This window comes from Pleurodeles waltl, chromosome 10 (genome assembly GCF_031143425.1).
Source record: "Pleurodeles waltl isolate 20211129_DDA chromosome 10, aPleWal1.hap1.20221129, whole genome shotgun sequence".
NCBI lineage: Eukaryota > Metazoa > Chordata > Amphibia > Caudata > Salamandridae > Pleurodeles > Pleurodeles waltl.
Window position 1 is genome coordinate 423,258,768 of NC_090449.1, and position 26,321 is coordinate 423,285,088.

General features: G+C 47.9%; 1 protein-coding gene across 3 annotated transcripts in view; it reads left to right on the top strand.

Moving 5' to 3' along the window:
* The window catches only part of CFAP70 (cilia and flagella associated protein 70), a 947,035-nt gene that overhangs the window by 328,170 nt on the left and 592,544 nt on the right, over window positions 1-26,321 (top strand). The gene's annotated exons all lie outside the window — the stretch shown is intronic.

The window sequence follows — 26,321 nt, forward strand, 5'->3', positions numbered from 1 at the left end:
AGATCTTCTGTTCGTAAATCTGAATGATGCCAAGACCGACCACGGGGAAAGCAGGACTAAAACTATGGGAAATTTAGGAGTTGTCTCTTTCAGTTGCCAGATTCAAGCGGATATAGTTGCCTTCCATGCAGGGTTGTTGGTGCATTAGACAAATCAGATTGTGTGTGAAATTCATTCACATTCCAAGCAGTATGTTAAGTGGGTTCATTCTCAAAGTGATAATTTTGGCTCTGATGTTTTTTCTTTCACAGTGCCACTGCCACTGTCAGCTAGGATAGGGGAATTGACTTGTTGAGTTTGTATAAAGGAGCAAAGATGTTATGGTAGTGTTCAGTCCCCTTTGGCATCTATGTATAGGCTACTTACTTGGCAGAGAAAAACAAGTGTTGCGTCCTTACAGGAATGGTGTCTTGATCTGGATGTAGTTGCATTTTTTTCTAATGTGGTGGGATTGACAAATGGAATCTCTTTACATCTCATCAGAAACGTTTGCTTATATTTCCACTGTTGGGATATTCCTAGGACGGGGTGCCCATGACCTACAATTTGATTTATCCCTTTACATCTTTCAGTCATAAGTTAGTTTTGAACACCTTGAGTGTATTTTCAAACAGCAGGGTTCTTCTGCATTATGTAGTTCACAGAGTCACATGCTTTAATATCATCAGGATGGAGGCCCTCGGTAAACAAATTTATGTACAAATATTTAATAAAGCACTTTTTAAGATTGAAAACCGCTGTAGACAAATACAACCTATCCACCTCCTTTCATGACCTAAGACCTGACCAATCATGTGGATAGGCAGCAAGGTTTATTCTCCTCACCTTGGTTCCAGCTGCCATATTTTGTACTGCACATTAGTGTGAGGGAATGCTTAGAAGCTCTTGTCAGATTTAAGTTACTACTTTCACTTAAGCAGAATAGATTTTACTACTTCAGCTACAATTCCTTGTGGTAACATATAATTTGCAACTAAATGGCTGAGTCATCTTTCAACCATCATTTTTTTTTATGTTTGATATAAAGACACAAGAAGTATTTCTTGTTTACACCCTAACCACAATCCAAAAATGTGTGACATTCGTGTCACATAATCAAAAAAACAGGCCTGCTCAAACAACTTCTAAGGTGACAAAACCAGCATATTAAGCATGCCTCGAAGGCACATTCTTCATGCCTGTCATGTTCCTGCAGCAAAGACGAAGACTTTATCAATTTTTTTGAGCCAGCCCCACAGCAAAATGTGCTTCAAAGTCAAGTAAGAGGCTCAATTCCTATCAAAAAGCATTTTAAATCATCTTCCAGAGTCTAGTTAGTTGTGAAAAACAACTTGCTGTCAGTGGACACTTCTCCGTCAATTACATCAACTTCATAAGCACCAGAAAAGTCAAGTCTGTCAGCTAAATATAAACAAGCTGCACAATAACCTGTGCCATTTTTGACTGCATGCTTAGAAACACAAGTCTTCTTCATCCTCTCCAGCTGTAGAAAACAAAAAAAAACACCTGCATACAAGCATATTCCTTCAACCTGTTCACCTGCAACATCATCAACTGCTGTCCTGACGACTCCTGCATCGTTGACTGCAGTAATGACAGCTGCTTCACCGTCGACAGTGGCACCATGAAATGCAGTGCATCAACTGTGACAATGAAAAAGTCAGCAGTATCAGTTTCTCTGACAGCTGCTTTATCAGCAGTTGTGCCTTTATCACAGACAATTCTAACATCAGTAGCTACTGAACCTGTCTTTACTGCATAGGATATATCACCAGTACCTTCAGATTTGCTTATCTAGTTTTACTTATCCAGTTACTTATGATCTCTCCTCTGAATATTTCATCCAAGATCCAGGATCTAATCCTACAAGAACAAGTGATCATTGCGAATGATCAATCGGAAGATAGCTATAATTAGGTGAAGAAGCAGCGTGAGCCATTTTCTAGTTCTGATGTGAATGAAGATGACCAAGTAATGACTACCCCTCAGCAGCTGAGGATTCCATATATTGAGCATAAACCAGATGAAGAGAAGAAGGTTCATATCACTGTCCGAGCTAAGTGCAAACCATAATCATTTCTGCATTCACCTTGCGTCTAAGGCGAGGGGCACGACAAGCAATATGTACTTCAACCTTCTGTGCCTGTGGTGCAAGTCCTTCTGGATTTGCTGAATTCATTACAAGGAATGATGAAAGCGTTGACAGGGAGTTATCCAGTAGTGCAAGTTTCACTTATGCACCCCACAGGCTTATTGGTAGGTCCGACTAGCACATTCTTCTGTTCCTTCATCAGAAGCACAACTGTGTGTCTCAACAGCAGGTGATTCTTCAGTGTTCGGTAAAGGTGACAGCGATATTGATTGTTAAAAAGGTGATAGAAAATATTCACAGGATTATGGCAACCTGAGTCCTTGAAGAGACCATTTGAATGATGAGCTTCAGCATGATAAAAGCCTTACTCATATGCCTGAATGGCATATGCTTACCGCACCAGATGATGCTTTCTCCGAGTTTGTTCTTAAGGATTCTCCTCCAGATGAGGAGATGGTTCCTATGATTCTTTAGTAGAAAGGGTCTCAGAGAAATGTAATTGGCCTTTAGCAGTGGTGAAAAACTCCTGTTTTCTTTAAATGACAAACCTATGGGACCAGTTGGATGAATAACAGTTCTTGACTATTTGTGGGATGATGGTCTTGCCAATTGAAGTCTCCTATATCTACATGTACGGTTCTTTCATATAAAGAAGGCAGCTTGTGAGAGAATATGGGGGCAAAACAGTGAGTTCCCTGGTGTCTTCTATAAAGATCGCTAATGTGTGCACCATAGTTACTAGTTATGGCATGACCTTGCACCATTCTTCGGTATTATATCTATCATAGATTAATATGCATTGAATCTTCCCCATTGTCGTGGTGGAAGTCCCACGATCACAGCAATATAAAAGCAATGCTAGTAGATAGGCCTTAGAAAACCCATTGAAAACAATAGACAGCGTTAACCCATTGACATTGTTTTAATGCATCCAAACTTCAGCCAATCAGAGCAGAGACCGTGAAGCTCCCTTTCCCTACATAACCACAATACCACAGATTTCTTACAGCGTGTCTTGTGTTAGGGAGTCTGCCTGAGCTCTGCTCAGTCACAGTGTCTCAGCTTTGACCTTTTGACCTGTCAGCTCTATTTGTGACTCTTGATCCTCCATTTACATCTGAGGTACAGTTTTTGATTTTTTTTTCCTATTTTGATATTGTCTGAGGGCTCCAAAAACAGGCTTTTTAGGCCTTGTCAATCCTGTGTGAAATCTAGGTTGTTTTCTGAAGATCCCTGCAAGGAGTATTTATACAGCATATACACCCAGGACAAGCCAAAGGAATGTAAGTACTGCTGTACTTTCTCAGCCAAACCTCTTGAGGACCGGGAGGCCAAACTGCTTCTTTGACTCTAGAGGAACAAGAAGAAAGCCCAATCAGACTCTGATTCTGACAGTAAAGAAGGAGGGCACACTTCTACTTAAAAATGAGGATCCTTCCTCATCAGGCAAAGATTCTAAAAGGGCTATATCCCATTCCATGGAAACCTGTTCTGAGAGGTTGAGTGTTAAAGATCAAACTGGACCACCTCTCTCTCACAGAAGATCTCCCTCTTCGTCTTCATCGGTTCTAGTGACCCCCTTTAAGGAACCAGCTGCTCAAAAAATCATCCCCCTGCGGATCTGTCGACAAAAACCACTCCGTCGATGACAGCTTCAGGCAAAGATTCTAAGAGGGCTATATTCCATTCCATGGAAACCTGTTCTGAGAGGTTGAGTGTTAAAGATCAAACTGGACCACCTCTCTCTCACAGAAGATCTCCCTCTTCGTCTTCATCGGTTCTAGTGACCCCCTTTAAGGAACCAGCTGCTCAAACAATCATCCCCCTGTGGATCTGTCGACAAAAACCACTCCGTCGATGACAGCTTCAGGCAAAGATTCTAAGAGGGCTATATTCCATTCCATGGAAACCTGTTCTGAGAGGTTGAGTGATAAGGATCAAACTGGACCGTCTCTCTCTCTCACAGAAGATCTCCCTCTTCATCTGCATCAGTTCCAGTGACCCCCTTTAAGGAACCAGCTGCTCAAAAAATCATCCCTCTGCAGATCTGTCGACAAAAACCACTCCGTTGATGACAGCTTCATTATCGACAGCACTGACGATGCAGGTTACTGCAACGCCAGTGGCTACAGCAGCGTCGATGATGCCTACCATGAGAGCAACAACAACTGCCTCGTCATCGAAGACAATGACGACTACATCCTTGTTGACAAGACCGTCGTCTGCAGCTAGAATCTCAACTGTGATTCCATCTACGCAGTCTCCCATTGACAAAGATTCCATACATATTGGTGGCACCGTTGATGACCCTATCAACTGCAGTTAAGGATATCATTCTTAACTCTATTGTCTCTTCAAGTTGACATTTCCAAAGTGGCACTTTTGCCTCCGGTTAGACTACTGGAGATGCAGGACTTCTGAACTAAATGTCAAGTGCCAAGAGGCTGAAGATGAGGATGTTGGCAAGAGTCCTTCTACCTATCTCAACGGTGATTACTATTTTAGAGATGGAGGCAGAGAGTCTGCTCATGGTAATGATATGTTTCAAGAACATTATCCCTATGAGGAACCTGAGAAAGAACATCAAGCACAAGGGACCCCTTTCGCAGTCCCTGTCTCTCTGGTTATGGATCTACGTATCATGATCAACGACTACTACAAACGTTGATGCAAATAGATCTCTCTGAGACAGCTCCTGTCCAGAAAAGCCCTACGTCATCCCTATAAAAAGAGACCTATTTCACCGCCCATCACTATCAGGGATACCTTGGCACATAGCAATGGCAACCAGCTACCTGAAGAAGGTGAGATTCCTTTTGATTCAACAGGGGACAAATCCTGAGTACGATGACTACAAAGCTCTCCTGCCTGCTTCACCTATTCCACCTCCAGCTGACTCACCACCAGCGGATATATGTGGCTTCCATGACCTCTTGGGACGTGCGTCCAAGCTTTTTGATTTACCGCTCCCAACTAGCATGCAGAGTGCTTCTTATTTGATATCAAAGACACAGCTCAGCGCAAGATAAGATCCAATACCAATTGTGAAATACATCTGGCAAGAGGGGCTAAAACTGATGAAGGCACCGGCATCACTGGGAGCAGTGGTGTCAATACTGAAAAAAATAAATAAAGGGCCACATGTACTATTGCATGGATTTGTGACTTCCTAATTGTGACTTTTTGCGATTTGCAAATAGGAAATCGAAAATGTGATGTACAATTGTGTCTGAGACACTGATTGTGATTCCCAAATGAGTTGCCCCATTGGTAATGGCCACACTCACAGGGATGGTGGCCTGCTGGGGTTCAGCAGACCACCATGTCTGTGACTGCTTTTCAAATATAGCAGTTATTTATTTTTATTTTTTAAATGCAGCCTGTTTGCCTGAAAGGAAAAGCAGATGCATTTCAAACAAAAAAATGTAAAGTTTTCTTTTAATTTTTTAAGAGTAGGTGCTGTGAAAATTTTTTGGCGCAAAGGGAAAAGCATCCCTTGGAGACCCGTTGCCGTTTGCAAATTGCTTACCACAAATTTGAAATTGGTGGTAATCTGTGAATGTTTGCAACCACATTCCTGTTTCAAAACATTCATACATGGCCCTGCGAGTTGCTATTAGGAAGGGACGCCCTTTACACGCCCCTTCCTAATACCGAATCGCAAACCCTATTTTGGGACTCGATAATAGGTTACCGACTCGCAAAATAGGGTTGGTACATGTCAGTAAGCCATTTAGCAGTCGCAAAAAGCCCAATTAGACATTTGCAACTGCTAAATCCTTCTGTACATGTGGCCCATAGAGCCCCTGACAATGCACCAATGTGCCTTATTGGTCACCCTAGACCTGACTCTGTTATAATGCAGGTGGCACAATGGAGAGCTAAAAACTCCTCTTCTCCTTGCTCGGCTCCGCCTGATAAAGAAGGTTGTAGGCTTGATAACATCAGTAAAAGGTTCTCAGTCATGGCTGGCAATTTTGGGAAGATATAACTGCCAAATGTGGTCTGACATGTCAGAGTTTTAGAATATCTTCCGCAAGACAAATGAAAGGAGGCAAGAGAGATACTAATGTAGGAAGAAATGTTCTCTTCAAATATTATTAATGCCGCAATGGACATCTCCTCTTCTGCTTTCGGTCAAACGGCTGGAGCGGTGGTCTTATGATGTCAGGGTTAGTTAAAGGCAACATCTTTCCGTCCAGAAGTTCAGGCAAACATTTTGGACATGCCATTCAATGCTGAAAATCTATTCAGGAATCATGTGGATGATGCCCAGCAGCCCATTAAATCAGCCACTGAAACCATTTGCTTACTGGGCACACTCCAACAGAGAGGTTTTCTTTCCTTTCAAGGAGGAATAGGCAGAGGTCAGTTCACCTCAACCACTTAACCAAAAGACCACATACCAGCCAGGTTCCCAACAGGGATTTCAGTCAGCTTATCCTTCCCAAGCAATTTACAAGGCAGCATGTTTCAAGTACCCTTGGCAGCCAGCACAGAGAGGTCCTCCGACTGGAGGAAAACTGCAAGACTCCTCCAGAAGACAATGATATATTCCAAGCACCGACCATCTCAGTCCCACATCAACAATTTAGCAATTTCCTTTCCAAATTCTACAGATCTCTTCCAACAAATGGGTGTTAGAGATAATCCAGCATGGTCACACCCTGGAATTTGTTAAAAAGTCTCCACATATTCCAACACGCATCGGCATCTGTTTCTGCTGAAACAGGAGATCAGTTTGCTTCTCTCCAAAAGTGGAATAGAGGAAGTCATGTTGGATAAGCACAATAAGGGATTCTATTCTAACCTTTTCTTCATCAGAAAGAGGCAAGTGGAGGCATGTGATGGACTTAAGGCTTTCAAACAAATTTATCAAGAAACAGTTCTTCAGGTTGCTGTTCTTACAGGAAATTCTACAGCTTGTAGATCCAGGAGATGTCATTACATCCCGGGATCTGCTGAATGTGTATTTCCATATTCCCGTCTACATCAAGCATCAAAAGTTCCTATGATTCCAGTTGGCAGGGTGCCATTATCAATTCAAGGTGCTTCCTTTTGGCCTTCTATCCACCCCAAGGGACATCACGAAATGCATGGCTCTGGTGGTGGCTTTTCTAAAAAGATCCGGGCACCACCCACCTTTCTTTCGGCCAGAAACTCAACTCTTGCTTGTCTGAAGCTTTTCGAAACTCCAAGCCTCACTAATTACATCAAGGTAAGCAGTTTTTCTGGGGACAGGTACAGACACTGAAATCGCAAAGGCCTTTCCTACTTGTCTGCTTTGTTCCTCACAACACTGAGTTCGAAACAGTGAGTGTCTCAGAGGACTGCAGAGTAATTTTTTGACAAGATCAAGGGGGCCATGAATTAATGTTGTTCTGCAAAGTAGAAGAAGTTTTGTGCCTGGTGGGGTTCTCAGTCACTGCATCCCATTTCCTGCTCTCCAGAACAGATTCCTCCTTATCTTCTGCAGCTTGCAGTCTGGTCTGACCTATTCATCTATTAAGGTACACCTGGAGGCAATATCAAGATTCAGGAGACATAAAAGAGAGCTCTCTTTGTGGTCCAAAAGACTGATTAAGGAGTTTATGAAGGGCCTTTTTCGGGCCTATCCTCTGTTTAAACCTCCGCCGGTAGCTTGGCAATTGAATACAGTCTTATCTCAGCTGATAAGAGCTCCTTTTGAACCGATCCATAAAGCTGAAATCTTTTATCCTGGAAAGTTGCCTTTCTTTTAGCTATCACCTCTGCAAGGAGAATAAGCGAAATTCAGGCATTGACAATCCATGAACCATATTTGTAGTTTCGAGAGGATAGGGTCATTTTGAGAACCAACCCCAGTTTCATCCCAAAATTGCCAACAACTTTTCACCTCAATTAATATATTGTATTATTTTTCTGTAACCCATCTTTGCCAGCTGAAAGGGGCTTACATTCACTGGACATTAAACACTATCTTAAGTTTTACCTTACAGAACTAAATCATTCAGAAAATCTGATCAACTCTTAGTCTCCTTTGCTTCGCCGAGGCAAGGACAAGCTCTACCAAAGATGAGTCCTGCTCGCTGGGTAGTTGCGGTTATTGCGTTCTGCCATGAGAAAGCAGGGAGACCACTGCTGGCAGAAGTGAAGGCACACTGCACAAGGAAGGTCGCTGCTTCTTCAGCCCTGTTTGCCGGGTATCGCTTCCTGGCATCTGCAGGGCAACCATGCGGGTTAATGCCCATACTTTCATAAACCATTAATGCCTGGACACATGGCAAAAAGCTGATGTTGCAGTTGGACTGGCCAAGTTACGGGGCATGTTTGCCTTAGGTATGTAACTTCACATCTTTTCTGGTTATGTCTGATTCTGATTTGTCTCTCTCTCTCGCGCTCTCTATTCTTTTATTGAGTTATATGGTTTACGATATATACGTATGTATATATTGACCGGATTACTTATCCGCAGTTTTCATTACTCTGATTCGCTCTTCCTCGTCCGAGTACTTACTAAATTAGGTTTTACCTCCTGTGCCCCCTTTTTCCACACCTTCACCAAACCTTTTTTCTATTTCTAGTCTCCCTCCAAACTCTTCCCATAAAACCCACCCTAATCCCCAGCAGTTCCTGAGCCCTACCCAAGCATAGTTCAATGAAGCCAAGATAAGAAGGCCAGGAAACCAGGGAGTCATACAGGAAAGTGCCTCTTTTGACATGGTCACCCCCAACCCTTTTTGTCTGCTTTCTGGTGCAATTTCATTTGAAAGTGCACCGGGTCCCTGCTAAACCGGTCCCCAATGACAAATCTCTTTCCCTAAAACTGCACAGTCATTTTCCCTATTGGCAAGCCTTTAGTTGCCATGGTAAGTCTCTAGACAATGGTACCCCTGGTACCTAGGGCATGGGGTACTAAAGGAAGGCCTGTGACGGTTGCAGCACAGATTGTGCCACCCCCAGGGACCCTCTCACCTGAGTGCACACAGTGCTGCCTTCTCATGCTGCGTGTCTTGGTGCAAACCTAAAATGAAAACACGACATGGCACACTCTGTGCGCCCTGTTCCCTGCACACTGCATGCAATATATGTAAGTCACCCCTCTGGCAGGCCTTCCAGCCCTACAGGCAGGATGCATTATATTACATGTGAGGGCATACCTGCATGTGCAGATATGTGCCTGCTATGGCTTTGTCGATTCTCAGACATAGTAAGTGAACAGTGCAGCTATTTTAAGTAAATGTGCTGGACACTGGCTATTACGAGTTCTCCAGCTACAAGATGGCTTCACTGACAATAGGGATGTTTGGTATCCAGCATCTCATATAAATAAACTAACATTGGGCACTGACTTCGACCTTGGCACCCAACCACCCCAGTGCCACTGTGGGTGCACTCTCGGTTCCAACCTGAACCTTGCCCGGTGCTAGCCTGAAACCCTGAAGACTAGGGTTGTAAGTTGTGTACTTAACTGAGAAATTGCATTCATGTTTTCCTTCCATAGGTTAACATTGAAGACTCTGAAAATCGCACTGTGTCGATTTTTGAAACAACAAAGTATTTTTAATTTAAAAACTGCTTACCTTGTAACAAAGTTCTTGGGTTCAAAGCATATATATAAAAGCAACTGTTACTTTTCTAAATTGGTCTTGGATTTATTCTTTGAGTGTGTGTCTCATTACTTGCCTCTGTGAGTACAACAAATGCTTAACACAACTCCTTCATAAGCCTAGCTGCTCGCCCACACTACCACCAAAAGAGCACTAGACCTATCTATTTCTGCCTCTGCAAAACTTTGGGTATTCACTGTACATCCTGCACAGTGTACTTCATTTTAGTGCACTACATTGAGAGCCAGCTTCCTTCACTCATCCTAGCCCGTACTAAATTAGGAGATACCCAAGCAAAAGGCTTTCTTATCAACTCACACAGATCAACAGAAAACCAGGACACTCAGACATGCAGGTGCCAGTTATTTGTATTGAAAACAAAACACACCACCTTACATGCCCCTAATGTCCGTTCTGTAAGAAAGGCCACACCAGACTCACCCCGAACTGAACATCTCACCCTGGAATCTGGGAAGGAGCCTTAGTATGAACCTCAGAAGCAGACTCTGGGCACTGAGCAACATGCAGCCCATAGTGGGACACAAATGTGGATGGAGAGGCCCAGGTTGCAGCAGCACAAATATCTTCCACAGAAACCCCTGCCCATTCTGTCTTGGAGGTGGCCATACCCTGAGTAGAATGAGCCTTAACAGACAGAGGAAACTCAGAACCAGACTGCTTGTAAGTGAAGGAAATTACAATATCTGATAGAGACTTCTAGCTGCAGTTTCCTTCCCTTAGAAATCCATGGCGTCCGCTTCGAATCCAGAATTCTTCTGCTTAGCAGTACTCTGCGTGCGCCGTCGGGTGGCGTCGTGTGAATCCGTGTGCGTCATCCAGCTCTGCGTGGCGTCGTCAACATCGTTGGAGCCGTCTATGACGTTACGGTTGTCTATATAGATGCCACCTCAGCGCGTGTACGTCAGTTCTTTTCCTTCCGCGACAGTTAAGATCCGGATTAGAGCTACCCTTTCTTCAATGTTCGTCAAGGCCTTTTCATCTTTTTGACTGTTTGAAGTCATGTCTTTGAGAAAGACTGGGTTCAAGCCGTGTGGTGCATGTAATTGCACTATGTCGTGACGGGCCCGCACCGAGTTTGCCTTTGGTGCCTTGCAAGGATCACGATTCCACCTCGTGCTCCAACTGTCGGGCCATGGCTCCGAAGGCCATGAGGGAGAGATCCCTTAAGCTTCTTGCGGCCCGACAGCCGTCTTTGTTTAGTGCGACTGCGAGGAGGTCACAAGTCCCGAAGTAGGAAAAGGTCGCAGCACTGCTCCCAGAGCCCCAAGTCCTCTTCCTCGCATTCAAGGTTATCTGATCATTCAGGTAAGAGGCACAAGAAGAAGACGAAATCCAAGCGGACTTCGACATTCCCATGCCCGTCGGCCGATGAGACGTCTAGAGAACGTCGACATTCCAAGCGCGGTTCCGCAGAGCTGTCGCCAGGGTCAACTCCACGTCTTCCTCCTTTTCCGGGAATCAGAGCGACCCCCGCTCACATAAAATAATTTTACGAGGCATGCATCTAGTTTTTGAGTGGGCAGCACCCTCGGGTGGGTCTTTGGGCCGCGTGGGGTAACAAGGAGCCCCTTCGTGTTCGACATTGGTGGCTTTGGCCTCTGCGCCATTGGGGACCCCAGGATCCAATACTGGATCCGGACCGGCTCCGGTCCGTCACAGTCGACCTCCTCTGGCGCCAGGTCCGACGTCGAAGCTTTCTCCACCACCGGCACCCACTGGTGGTAGCCCCATCCTCATTCCGGATGATCCGGAGCCGGAGCGACTCTGACTTTGTCGCCGATTCAGGCCAGATCATTGTCTGAGCATTATTTAGAACAGCCAGGTACAGGAGAGGAATGAGAGGGGTCTAGGGACCCTTTGGAATATGACCTGGAACAGGACTGGTATGAGGATCTAGTGGAGGCCAGTGGACTGGACACATCTCCAATTACTGTCATGCTCTCTCCTCCTAATGTGGCTACGGAGGAGGGAGCTTCTTATGCTATGGTGGTGCCCTGGACAGCTGAGGTCCAGGACCTAGACTTGCCTATGGTGCCAGTCAGGACGAATCTCCTGACATAGGTGCTTCAACCGGGACAACATCAGAACCCATGTTGCCCTTCAATGAGGCCCTAACGGATGTCCTTCTGGGTACATGGTCTAAAACCAACACAGAGGCTCCTGTGAATAGGACAGTCGGCCGCAGCCATAGACCTGCTCCGAGCGACCCTAGTTTCCTGACTCAACTCCCCACTCCTGAGAGCTTGGTAGTCTAAACCTCTACTTCCCGTGGTGCCTTCCCATCTACTCCCCCGGATAGGGAATCCAAGAGGCTGGACCAGCTTGGAAAGATAATGTTTTCTTCCACCAGCATGGCATTGAGGTCCGTAAACACCTCTTGCCTATTGGGCTGTTTTTCCCATACTTTATGGGATACGGTAGCACTGGTGCTTCACCAGGTCCTAGAGGGTGTACCGCACACTCTCACCCAGGCTGTAAAGGATGGGAGTGATTCAGCCAAGTTTATGGTCAGGTGTGGATTGGACATGACCGAATCGCTCGGCAGAGCGATTTCACCGTCAGTGACCATACATCGCCACGCCTGGCTACGTTCAACTGGCTTTTCGGGGGATGTCCAGTCAAGTTTGATGGACATGCCTTTTGATGCCTCTCCCCTTTTTAGTGAGAAGGCAGACTCCGCGCTTGAGAGGTTCAAGGATTCTCGAGCTACAGCCAGATCCTTGGGCCTTTCAGTGCCAGGACGACAGCAGTCTGTCTTTTGCCCCTTTCGAGGCTTCGGAAGGGGCATGGTACCACGCCAGCTACAGTTTAGCCACTGTCCTCAGGCTTCACAACATCCCAGAGGAGGACGTGGTGGTGGTACCATCAGACCCAGAGGGTCTGGCCAGAGGTCGGCCACGACACAGCCCCTCTCCACTGCGTCCAAGCCCTACTAGTGTGGTTCTGCAGGACCACGTCCGTCCAGTTGGAGAGAGGATTCAATTTCATCTCTCTCACTGGCTTTCCATCACAACGGACAAATGGGTTCTGCAGATCATACAAAAGGGCTACTCCCTCCCCTTCTAGTCTTTCCCTCCCTCTATCCCCCCGACAAAGGAACAGCTAATGGAGGGCCATCTGGTTTTGCTCTGTGAGGAAGTTACTGCTCTCTTGGCCAAGGGAGCCATAGAAATAGTCCCGATGTCAGAAGTAGGCAGCGGTTGTTATTCTCACTACTTTGATTGCCCAAAAAACCAAGGCCTTTCTCTCTATCCTGGATATACGGGACGTCCTTCTCCTCCTCAAGAAGGAGAAATTCAAGATGCTCACTCTTGCTCAGGTCTTGTCTGCCCTAGATCAAGGAGACTGGATGGTCATATCCCCATACTGCCAGCCCACAGGTGTTACCTGCGGTTCAAGGTGGGCCACGAGAACTTTCAATTTACCGCGCTCCCTTTCGTTCTCACCAGTGCCCCTCGTGAGTTCACAAAGACAATGGCGGTGGTAGCAGCTCATCTGTGCAGGTCAGGGATTTCACTCTTCCCATACCTGATGATTGGCTGTTGAAGGCTCCCACGCCCCAGGCTCTCGTCACCCATTTCCAGACGACGACGGACCTCCTGCACTCGCTGGGGTTCACTATCAATGTGGCGAAATCACACCTGACTCCCTCTCAGAAGCTCACCTTCACATCAGAGCTGTTCTGGACACAGTGCAGTATCGGTGCTATCCTCCTGAGCAGTGCGTTCAGGATATTCAGGCTATGATACCGATGTTTCAGCCTCTGACCTGGATTTCAGTGAGACAGACTCTGATGCTGCTGGGACTCATGGCTCCCTGCATCCTGCTGCTCAAGCATGCCAGATGGCATATGAGGGCTCTGCAGTGGGACCTGAAGTTCCAATGGGCACAGCATCAGGGAAATCTTACCGACGTGGTTCAGATCTCGAAGGGGACTGCAAAGGATCTGCAGTGGTGGTTAGTGAACTGCGATTGGGTCAAAGGCAGACTCCTCTCCCTTACCCAACCAGATCTCACAGTAGTGACAGATGCACCACTTCTGGGATGGGGCGGCTGTATGGAAATGCCTCATTGGCATGGTTACCCCCTGACCTTTTGCCTTTGCTGATGCCAAGTTTTGATTGAAAGTGTGCTGGGACCCTGCTAACCAGGCCCCAGCACCAGTGTTCTTTCCCTAAACTGTACCTTTGTTTCCACAATTGGCACAACCCTGGCACTCAGTTAAGTCCCTTATAACTGGTACCCCTGGTACCAAGGGCCCTGATGCCAGGGAAGGTGTCTAAGGGCTGCAAAATGTCTTATGACACCCTGGGGACCCCTCACTCAGCATATGCACACTGCCTCACAGCTTGTGTGTGCTGGTGGGGAGAAAATGACTAAGTCGACATGACACTCCCCTCAGAGTGCCATGCCAACCTGTCACTGCCTGTGGCATAGGTAAGTCACCCCTCTAGCAGGCCTTACAGCCCTATGGCAGGGTGTACTACACCACAGGTGAGGACATATGTGCATGAGCACTATGCCCCTACAGTGTCTAAGCAAAACAGACATTGTAAGTGCAGGGTAGCCATAAGAGTATATGGTCTGGGAGTTTGTCAAACACGAACTCGACAGTTCCATAATGGCTACTCTGAAATCTGGAAAGTTTGGTATCAAACGTCTCAGCACAATAAATGCACACTGATGTCAGTGTGGAATTTATTGTGAAATACACCCAGAGGGCATCTTAGAGATGCCCCTTGCATACCAATCCAACTTCTAGTGTGGGACGGACCAGTTTCTGCCAGCCTGCCACAATCAGACGAGTGGCTGGCCACATGGGGAGAGTGCCTTTGTCACTCTGTGGCCAGGAACAAAGCCTGCACTGGGTGGAGGTGCTTCACATCTCCACCTGCAGGAACTGTAACACCTGGTGATGAGCCTCAAAGGCTCACTCCCTTTGTTACAGCACCCCAGGGCATCCCAGCTAGTGGAGATGCCCGCCCCGCCGGCCACTACCCCCACTTTTGGCGGCAAGGCTGGAGGAGATAATTAGGAAAACGAGGAGGAGTCACCCACCAGTCAGGACAGCCCCTAAGGTGCCCTGAGCTGTGGTGACCCCTGCCTTTAGAAATCCTCCATCTTAGTTTTGGAGGATTCCCCCAATAGGATTAGGGATGTGCCCCCCTCCCCTGAGGGAGGAGGCACAAAGAGGGTGTATCCACCCTCTAGGACAGTAGCCATTGGCTACTGCCCTCCAAGGCCTAAAAACACCCATAAATTTAGTATTTAGGGGCACCCCAGAACCCAGGAAATCATATTCCTGCAACTTGAATCAAGAAGAAGGACTGCTGACCTACAAGCCTGCAGAGACGAAGGAAGATGACAACTGCTTTGGCCCCAGCCCTACCAGCCTGTCTCCTGAGTCGAAAACCTGCAATCAGCGACGCATCCAACAGGGACCAGCGACCTCTGAAGCCTCAGAGGACTGCCCTGACCCCCAGGACCAAGAAATTCCAGTGAGCAGCAGCTCTCATCAAGAACCTGCAACAAACTTGCAACTTTTCTTCAACTTCTAAAGAACTCACTCTTCCTGCCGGAAGCGTGAGACTTCACACTCTGCACCCGACACCCCCAGCTTGAGATCCAGAGAACCAACACCACAGTGAGGACTCCCCGGCGACTGCAACCCCGTGAGTAGCCCGAGACAACCCCCCTGGACCCCCACAGCGACATCTGCAGAGAGAATCCAGAGGCTCCCCCTGACCGCGACTCCCTGTAACAAGGGACCCAACGCCTGGACCAAGCACTGCACCCCCAGGACCAGAAGGAACCGAACTTCAGTGCAGGAGTGACCCCCCAGGCCACCCTCTGCCTAGCCCAGGTGGTGGCTGGCCAATGAAGTCCCCCTGTGCCCTGCCTGTACCGCTAGAGTGACCCCGGGTCCCTCCATTGTTTCCTATACAAAACCCGATGTCTGCTTTGCACACTGCATCCATCCGCCCCTGTGCCGCTGAGGGTGTGTTTTGTGTGCCTACCTGTGTCCCCTCCAATGCTCTACAAAACCCCCCTGGTTTGCCCACGAGGACGCGGGTACTTACCTGCTGGCAGACTGGAACGGAGCACCCCTGTCCTCCATAGGCGCCTATGTGTTTTGGGCCCCTCTTTGGCCTCTGCACCTGACCGGCCCTGAGCTGCTGGTGTGGTAACTTTGGGGTTACCACACCAGCAGCTAAGGGCCGGTGAGGTGCAGAGGTCACAGAGGTGCACAAAACACATAGGCGCCTATGGAAAACAGGGGTGCTCCGGTTCCAGTCTGCCAGCAGGTAAGTACCTGAGTCCTCGGGGGGCAGACCAGGGGTGTTTTGTAGAGTACTGGGGGGGGACACAAGTAGGCACACAAAATGTATCCTCAGCGGCACAGGGGCGGCCAGGTGCAGTGTGCAAAGCAGGCGTCGGGTTTTGTATAGGTTTCAATGGAGGGGACCCGGGGTCACTCTAGCAGTGCACGCAGGCACAGGGGGGGCTTCTCGGGCCAGCCGCCACCTGGGCTAGGCAGAGGGTCACCTGGGGGTCACTCCTGAACTGAGGTTCGGCTCCTTCAGGTCCTGGGGGCTGCGGGTGCAGTGCTTGGTCCAGGGTTCGGGCCCCATGTTACAGGCAGTCGCGGTCAGGGGGAGCCTCTGGATTCTGTCTGCAGGCGTCACTGTGGGGGTCCAGGGGTGTCGTCTCAGGCTACTCACGGGGTCGAAGTCGCCGGGGAGTCCTCCTTGCGGTTTTAGTTCTCTGGATCTCGAGCCGGGGGCGTCGGGTGCAGAGTGTGAAGTCTCACGCTTCCGGTGGGAAGAGTGATGTCTTTAAAGTTGAAGAAAAGTTGCAACTTTGTTGCAGGATGTTGAGCAGAGCCACTGCTCACGGGAGTTTATTGGTCCTGGGGGTCAGGGCAGTCCTCTGAGGCTTCAAAGGTCGCTGGTCCTTGTTGGATGCGTCGCTGGTTGCAGGTTTTCGACTCCGGAGACAGGGCGGTAGGGCTGGGGCCAAAGCAGTTGTCGTCTTCCGTCGTCTCTGCAGGCTTGTAGGTCAGCAGTCCTTCTTCTTTAGCTCAGGTTGCAGGAATCTGATTCCCCGGTGTCTGGGGTGGCCCTAAATACTAAATTTAGGGGTGTGTTTAGGTCTGGGAGAGCAGTAGCCAATAGCTACTGACCTGGAAGGTGGTTACACCCTCATTGTGCCTCCTCCCTGAGGGGAGGGGGGCACATCCCTAATCCTATTGGCGAAATCCTCCAAAACTAAGATAGAGGATTTCTAAAGGCAGGGGTCACCTCAGCTCAGGGCACATTGGGGGCTGTAATGACTGGTGGGTGACTCCTCCTTGTTTTCCTAATTATCTCCTCCAGCCATGCCGCCATAAGTGGGAGCAGAGGCCGGAGGGGCGGACATCTCCACTAGCTGGGATGTCCTGTGGTGCTATAACAAAGGGGGTGAGCCTTTGAGGCTCACAGCCAGGTGTTACAGTTCCTGCAGGGAAAGGTGTGAAGCACCTTCACCCAGTACAGGCTTTGTTCCTAGCCACAGACTGACAAAGGCACTCTCCCCATGTGGCCAGCAACTCGTCTGGTTGTGGCAGGCTGGCAGAAACTGGTTTGCCCTACACTAGAAGTTGGATTGGTATTCAGGGGGTATCTCTAAGATGCCCTCTGGATGCATTTTACAATAAATTGCACACTGGCATCAGTGTGCATTTATTGTGCTGAGAAGTTTAATACCAAACTTCCCAGATTTCAGTGTAGCCATTATGGAACTGTGGAGTTTGTGTTTGACAAACTCCCAGACCATATACTCTTATGGCTGCCCTGCACTTACAATGTCTAAGGTTTTGCCTAGACACTGTAGGGGCATAGTGCTCATGCGGTTATGCCCTCACCTATGGTATAGTGCACCCTGCCTTAGGGCTGTAAGGCCTGCTAGAGGGGTGACTTACCTATGGCACAGGCAGTGTGAGGTTTGCATGGCACTCTGAGGGGAGTGCCATGTCGACATAGTCATTTTATCCCCACCAGCACACACAAGCTGTGAGGCAGTGTGCATGTGCTCAGTGAGGGGTCCCCAGGGTGGCATAAGGCATGCTGCAGCCCTTACAAAACTTCCCTGTCAACAGGGCCCTTGGTACCAGGGGTACCAGTTACAAGGGACTTATCTGAGTGCCAGGGCTGTGCCAATAGTGGAAGCAAAGGTACAGTTTAGGGAAAGAGCACTGGTGCTGGGGCCTGGGTAGCAGGGCCCCAGCACACTTTCAATCAAAACTTAGCATCAGCAAAGGCAAAAAGTCAGGGGCTAACCATGCCAAGGAGGCATTTTCTTAGAGCGTCTCCGTTGGCTGGACCCAAAAAGAGCGTTATCGTTCTACCTTGACCGCAGAAAAGAGTTCTGGGTGGCCGACCAACTCTTTGTGGGCTACGTTGGTGCAAAGATGGGTCGGGCAGTACAGAAACTGTCCATTTCGCGCTGGGTCATTCTCTGTACAAAGATCTGCTACGCTTTGGCCACGAAGTAGAAAGTTCTTCAGAAGAAAAGAAAATTAAACATCCATGCTGCTTACCATACAAAGGTTGAGCAGTGGCTATTCCTGTAGACATGTGCTGTACAGACATGGGCAATTATTGCAAAGAATATATATTTAGCTCAATGATTACTCACTGAGGAACAAATATGCATCAGTTTAGTATCCATGCAGTGACACATTTAATGGAGTCCACTAAACATGTATGAAGTGAACAAAGTATAAGTGAGCCCATATTAATTTAGGAAAAATACAATGTTGCATGAATATGCTTTGGTAGAAAGGATACATATTCTGATAGGACAACTGTGCTCTACCTAGTTCCTGATAGTCACTGCCATCCACTTACGAAGATTTCAATGACTCAAAGGCAGAATGGGTGCACATAGGAACTGTACATGATTATTGGCAATGATTGAAAACACTGTGATGTTTAATAAAGCAGAGTGCAATACGCCACTGCACAGCTTCTGGATAATGACTAATACTTTGTAACCATTGACATAACTTCATGCATCAGTCTGGAAAAGCTAAGATACTTATATAGAGTTGTGATGCACTTTTAAAAAAAAAATACTTTAGTTAATGGATGTGTTTCAGAGCTTCTGAAATTCAGATTTTTACTTTTTAGCTCTGGATGTACATCGCAGCATGTGTAATCAATAGAAAAAGAGATTTGAGGATCAAAACTAAGAGAAGGGCTTTGTTTCTGCCCACATGTTGGTTATCTTGAGTAAAATATTTGATTGGGCAGAAGGCATGTGCTGCCATTGAGAAACAGTGCTTGTCCTACACCTCTTGGATCCTGAGGGGAGTTCAGTCACCTTAAAAACATAATGATGTGACAGTCAGCAATGGGAAGACTTCTTTACTATGTGATGATAGTATTGGCTAGTAATAGTTCTAAAGCATCTTGACATGCTTACAGTATGCATCAACTACACTGTAGACCATATTTCTATAGATAGGTTATTTTGCATGGGTGAGTCCCTTATGCCAGGGAGCGTATACAATATGACAGTGCTAGAAATTTATCAGCCATAGTCATGGGTACCTGTAAAGATTCCCTCTGGAATACAAGGGTTAGCATTTTGCCATTGACAACCCCTATAAAATGAGTACAGGAAATCTCATGATAAGAATTACCTCCAATATTGGTTCTAACATTTTGCTATGGGTCCACCCCAAATGCTAAGAACTACGTACATCAGGTCAGGGTCTTCGGCCAGGTGTGGTGGCACGTATTCTGTGTCCCTGCTGCTGGGTATGACTGCTTTAGTGGCTTTCTAAGACAGTTTGAGGCAAGAATAACCTCCAGTATGCCAGACCAGAAACACACTTGCAAGCATAACACATACACATGCACTCACAAACACATACTGACACACACAAACACATACTGACACACACACATTCTCTGTCATTCTCTCTCACACTCGGGTATATTTACAAAGAACTGGTGTGGCCTGCTCCAAAATTGACAGCGCCTTGCTCTGTCAATTTTGAAACACAGGGATGCACCGTATTTATAAAAAAGACGGTGCATCCCTGTGTTTCCCCCTGCGCCAGTGCTAAATTAGCTGCCTAGCGTCAACGCAGCCGCCCTTGCGCCATGGTGCAAGGATCGCAGTGTTGCGGGGGAGATTGTCTTTGTGCAGGAAGTGACCCCTTCCTGCACAAAAACAATCTTCAGTGGCGATTTGCTCTTTCTATGTGTGCTGCAGAATGCAGCACACATTCAGAGAGCAAAAACCACAAAGGAATGAAAGCATTTCTCCTAGTTGCACCATGCTAATGCCACCTCTGGGGTGGCGTTAGGTTTTGGCGCTGCCACAGATTTATGATTTCTTGTAAATCTGGGGAAAAGTCAAAATGCAATGGGTGTTGCTGTGGAATGCCTACAGCAACACCTATTTCACGCCCCTTCCACGCAAAATGATGCATGTGAAGGGTCCATATTTACAAGGTGCCGTTAAGCCATAAAATGTGGCATGCCGCCTTGTATATACGGCGCAGTGTACAATGCCACCGGAACATCACAAAAATTGTAAATATGCCTCTCGGTTTCACACACACTCTTTCTAACTATATCTCTTGCACACATTTTTATTCTCTCACACACACATACACAATGCCACTCTAAAGGTTAAAGTAACATTAGAATCCGATAGAGACATCTTCTTGCAGATTCCTTACCTTAGAATTTCCACCAGGCGTCTTTGTGTAATACCGGGTTAAAACCCTGCAGATCCTGCCATCAGGCGATATATGTGACAAATCCACACCTCGTGTGCCTATGATGTCTGGAGCGAAATCTGACCCGTGCTCCAAGTGCTGGGGCCATGAATCTAAAAGCTTTTAGGGAGCAGTCCCTAAAGCTCCTTGCGGCCCAGCTCTGTATCGCTCCCGATCTTGGTTAAGAGGAAGGTCCTGACAATGGTTGCAAAGCCCTTCTTCATCATCTTCCCGCTCCAAGTCCTTCGGGTAAGTCAAGGCACAGTAAGAAGTCGATTTCACCCCATCCGTTGGTTGACAAGACAGGGGAAAAGTAGGATCTTCGATCTAGACCTCTATCCTCTGAGCCTGCTTCTGGGTCTCCTCCGCACCTCCCAGTGTCTCCAGGAGCTGGATCGACTCAAGCCCAACTCAGAGAGTTTTATGAGGCCAGGCACCTCATCTTTGGGCAGTTCCACTCTGCTGAGGCAACTTCAGGCCTGTGGAGTCAGAAGGGGCCCCCTCAGGTTCTGTGCCTGTTGCTTCGGCCCTGGCTCCAGGTGGTACCCTTGAATCCGTTCCTGGATCCGAACCGGCATTGGTCGTACTCACTTGACTTTCCCCGAAGCCGGTTCTCACATTGACGCCCCAGATGCTGCCCGTGCCCCGGGGGCGTCGACCCCATCCTCATTGCCGACTCCTACATTGAGCTGAACTGGTGTCGCCCAATGCTGTTCCTGACTTCGACAGGGGCCTTGGCCCCTGTGTCGGATCCTGACCCTTATTCTTATGGGTTGGGGTATGTTGATGAATGGGAGGGGTCGCTGGACCTATTAGAACACCAGTTACAGAACCCTTTGGACTGGCGTATCGACGTGGGTGAAGCCAGTGGTCTGGATACTCCTCCTGGCAATGGCATGCTTTCTTCTCCTACTGTGGCTACAAAGGAGGGAGCATCCTATTCTATGGTGGTGCAAAGAGTGGTCAAAGTCTAGTACCTGAGGCTGCCTTTGCTGGCAGTCAGGTCTAACCTCCTGACACAGGTGCTTCAGCCTGGGACTTCATCCTCTCAACCCCTATTACCCTTTAATGAAGCCTTTGCTGATGTCCTGCTGGGTACCTGGTCCAAACCCAGCACAGGGGTTCCTGTGAACAGGATTATTGCCCGCCACCATCAACCTGCTCCAATTTACCCAGCGTTCCTAACGCAACATCCCACCCCTGAGAGCTTGCTTATCCAAGCCTCTACATCCCAGGCCACGTTCCCTTCTGTACTCCCGGATAGGAAATCCAAGAGGCTGGACCAACTTGGGAAGAAGATATTTACTTCCTCCAGACTGGCATTGCGTGAACACTGCATGTCTTTTGAGCTGTTACTCCCACACACTGTGGGATATGGTTGCGCAAGTGCTGCCACAGGTCCCTGAGGAGGCTAGGGCTGTACTCTCTCAAGCTGTTGCTGGTAGGAGAGACACAATAAAGCTCACAATCAAATATGGACTGGACATGACCGTCTAACTGGGCAGAGCGTTTGCTTCAGCAGTGGTACTTAGGCGCCGCACCTGGTTGAGGACTGCTGGCTTTTTGGGGGATGTCCAAGCCAATCTGTTGAACTTGCTCTTTAATGACACCCATCTGTTTGGAGACAGACTCCGTGCTTGAGCGCTACAAGGATTCTCATGCTATGGCCAGGTCCTTGAGACCCTCTTTCCCCTTTTGTGGCTATGGAACGGGTGCCCAGCCATGTCAGTTCGCCACCAGCCACTGTGCTGCGCAAGCTGGCCAGCCTCTACATGGCCGTGGACTTTGGTTTACTGTCCTCATGATCAGGGAGCCAGCGGTCTGGCCAGTCCACCCCGACGCTGCCTCCAAACTTTCCTTGCCTGACACTTCACCACCGGAGGCCAATCGGAGGCAGAATCCACATCAACTGCTCTGCTGACAGTCCATCACATCAGACAGGTGGGTTTTGCAGCTAATCCAAAGGGGCTGTTCTCTCCTCTTCAAAACTACCCCTCCATCCATGCCACCATCCTACGATTCGATGACAGAGGATCACTTGACACTTCTCCATGAGGCGGTTACGGTTCTCTTTGCCAAGAGAACCATAGAATAGGATCCCTGTGCTAAAAGTAGGTTGTGGCTGTTATTCCTGCTACTTTCTGGTGCCCAAAAAGGACAACAGCTATTGCCCTATCCTAGACCTTCAGATCCTCAATCTCTTCCTCAAGAAGAGGTTCAAAATGCCCACTCTGACTCAGGTTCTACCTGTCCTGGACCCAGGAGACTGGATGGTAGCGATGGACTTGCAGGATACTTACTTCCATATTCCCGTCCTGCCTGCCCACAGACAATACTTTTGGTTCACAGTAGGCTAGTGCCCCTCTGGGGTTCTTCAAGGTGATGGTGGTGATCCCAACTCATCCGGGTTTTTCAGTCTTCCACTATCTCGACAACTGGCTGTTGAAGGCAAGCTCACCCCAGGCTGTCCTCTCCCACCTGCAGACTATGACAGACCTCCTGCATTCTCTGGGGTTCACTATAAATGTGCCAAGGTCCCACCTGACTCCTTCTCAGATGCTCCCTTTCATCTGAGCTGTTATGGACACAGTTCAGATTCTGACTTCTGGATCCTCTGGAGCGGCGAGTCCAGGATATGTAGGCTATGATACTGATATTTCAGCCTCTAACCTGGGTTTTGGTGAGAATGACTCTACGGCTGCTAGACCTCATGGCCTCCTGCATCCTATTGGTGACACAGCTCAGCAGGCATATGCGGGCTCTGGAGTGGGACCTGAAGTTCCAGTGGGCACAGCATCAGGGGAATCTCTCCGACATGGTCCAGATCTCGCATGGAACTGCGCAAGATCTACAGTGGAGGCTAACAAACCCCGATTGGTTCAGAGGCAGATCCTTCTTCCTTTTCCAACCAGATCTGACAGAAGTGACTGATTTGTTGCTCCTTGGATGGGGCGGCCACCTGGAAGAGGCAGAGATCGGAGTCATCTGGTCTCTTGCAGAGTCCATATTCCACATCAGTGTGTTGAAGCTCAGGGTGATCTGACTAGCATTGAAAGCATTTCTTCCCTCTCTCAAAGGGAAGATAGTGCAAGCGTTTACAGACAACACCACCACCATGTGGTACTGTAACAAGTGGGGGTGGGGTCGTGGACCCTTTGTCAAGATGCTTCGTGCCTCGGGGCATGGCTGGCACAGCTAGGCATAGCCCTGGTGGTTCAACACCTGGCAGGTTCTCTGAACGTCAGAGCATGCAAACTCAGCCAACAATTCTTGGTCAATCACAAATGGTGTCTCCTTTCGGAGGTGACCAAAGGTCTCCTTCAGCAGTGGGGAGAGCCTTGGTTAGATCTGTTCACCTTCGCAGAGAACTTGCAATGTCAGCAGTGTTGCACGTTGGAGTTTCCAAGCTGGCACTCACTCAGTGCCTTTCTGCCTATACCACTTCTGGCCAGAGTTCTCAAAAACATCACTAACGACTGGGCACAAGTAATCCTTGTGGCTCTGGACTGGGCACAATGAGTCTGGTATTCCAAGCTGTTGAGCATGGCCCTCAATCCTCTGATCAAACTGCTGCTTCAGGAGCAGGGGAGGGTTCTCCGACTATCCGAATATCCGACTTCTTATGTGGGAATTGAGGGGCGGCAGTTGACCACTTTAGATCTTCACCCAAAGTGTGTAATGTGATCTTAGCAACCAGGCGTCCCTCCACCAAAACAGTGTACTCCTGTCAGAAGTAATTTGTGGCATGGTGCACAGACTAGTCTGTTGACCCCCTCTCTGCCACTCTCTCTGAGGTTTTATTGCTTACCCTTTCATTGACCCAGAAGGGCTCTGCTTTCAGCACTCCCAAAGGTTATTTGCGTGCAATCTCTGCTTTCTTATGGCTGCCTGATCAGCCTTCTTTGTTTGAATTCCCTATTGAACATAGGTTTCTTAAGGGCCTTACTCATATGTTTCCTCCTTCCCCATTTATCATGCCCCAATGGGACTTGAATTTGTTTCTAACATTCCTGATGTGTGCTCCTTTTGAGCCTCTCCACAATTGTCCTCTAAGGTTTCTCACTTTGAAAACAGCCTTCTTTGTTACCATTAAATTTGCCTGCAGCGTAAGTGAGCTGCAGGAATTGTCATCTAAGCCACCCTACTTTTCCATCTATCCTGACAGTGGTGCTTTGCACACGGGCCACCTTTCTCTGAAAAGTGGTTACGCCCATCCATGTAGCCCAACTCATTACCTTGCCTACTTTTTACACACCCCGGCATCATTCTAAGGAAGAGGAGACACTCCTCCACCTTGACCCAAAAAGAGTGTTGGCATTCTACCTTGATCATTCCATTGAGGTCCGGGTGGGTGATCAACTCTTTGTCGGTTATGTGGGTGCAAAGAAGAGGCGGACCATCTCCAGATGGGTCATATTCTTCATTAAAATGTGTGGCAATGACTAAGAAGCAACCTGTGAGGGCTTGTGTGCTCATTCTACAAGAGCTAAAGCTGCAACCACTGCATTAGTACGTGGAGTTCAAGTCCTAGATATCTGTCAGGCAGTAACATGGGCATTCCTGCACACTTTTACCAAACATTCCTGCCTGGACGGTCCATAGGGGGACCGTTTGACGAATCTTCATGAAATTTGCCAAAATAAGTGCCCCTCTTATTCTTGTTGCATCCAGAAAGTTTCAGGGTGATCTGTCAAGTGGGGCCCGGAGAAAAAGGGGGTAGGGTCAAAAAAGTAGCATATCCCCTCTTAATTCCCATAGGACCTTTAGGCACGTCTACAGCTGAAACATTGGGCGGAATTACACCAAAAGCTAGCTTTCGGTACACAGATTACGCTTTTGCTTATTTGGTGTAAATTTGTCAAGTACTTTAAGAAATATTAAAGGAAAATCCAAATTTGTATATCTGTGGTCGTGACTACTTCGTGAATAGTAATGAGCTCGTGCAGGGAAACACGTAGCTCTGATTGGCTGCCAACACTTCAAACTAGAAAGTGTTGACAACCATCTTGGGACTCTGCTTCAGCCAAGTATCACAAAAAAGTTAAAAAAAACAAAAACAAAACAAGTGTCCAGGGTAGAGTCACAGACACCTCTGTCCTGGTGCTGGGGTCCCTGCCAGAGATAAAAAAAAAATACACTTTTTAAAAAAAGAATTCCAGTTGTCGTGAATTTGGGGAAAAAAAGATGTGCACGCTTGTTTTTTAGAAGCCCCTGGGTGGGCCATCCCAGGGACCACCACCTCCCCAGGGCACAAAATAAAATTACATGTGGGGGCGCAGCCCCCCCCACCCGCAATCCTGGGGACCGCCACCTCTCTGGGGCATTATCAGTATTCAATGCGAGGGCCGTCGGTCCCCCCCGCAGACTCGGCGACCGCTATCTCCCTGGGGCATAGTCAATAGTCAATCTGGGCGGGGTGCTGCATGCCCCCCCATCCCGCAATCCTAGGAACTGCCACCTCCCCTGGCAATTACTAAATGAGGGCCTGTGACCAACCCCACTGAAGGCTGTGCAAGGTTGGGTGGTTATAGGGGGGGTTGGCCACCCTGCGGCCAACTGACGCTGCCGACAGCCAAAGCCAAGTTACCAGAGGGTGAGCACAGGTTACTTCACTGCATGCATTTGACTTGCCCTGACTAGGGTGGGTGAATTCTGCTTAGGTAAGATGCATACCCAAGCCAACCAGAAGCCCCCCATTTCTAACAAAATTGGATAAAAAAAAAAAAAACATAGAAATTAACTTTTAAAAAAAACAAAGGTTACAGGGATGTTATAGTTAGGGTCTGAATTTTGTTGTACAAAACTATAGAAATTAATCAGTTAGAATAATCTCAAATTACTGTAA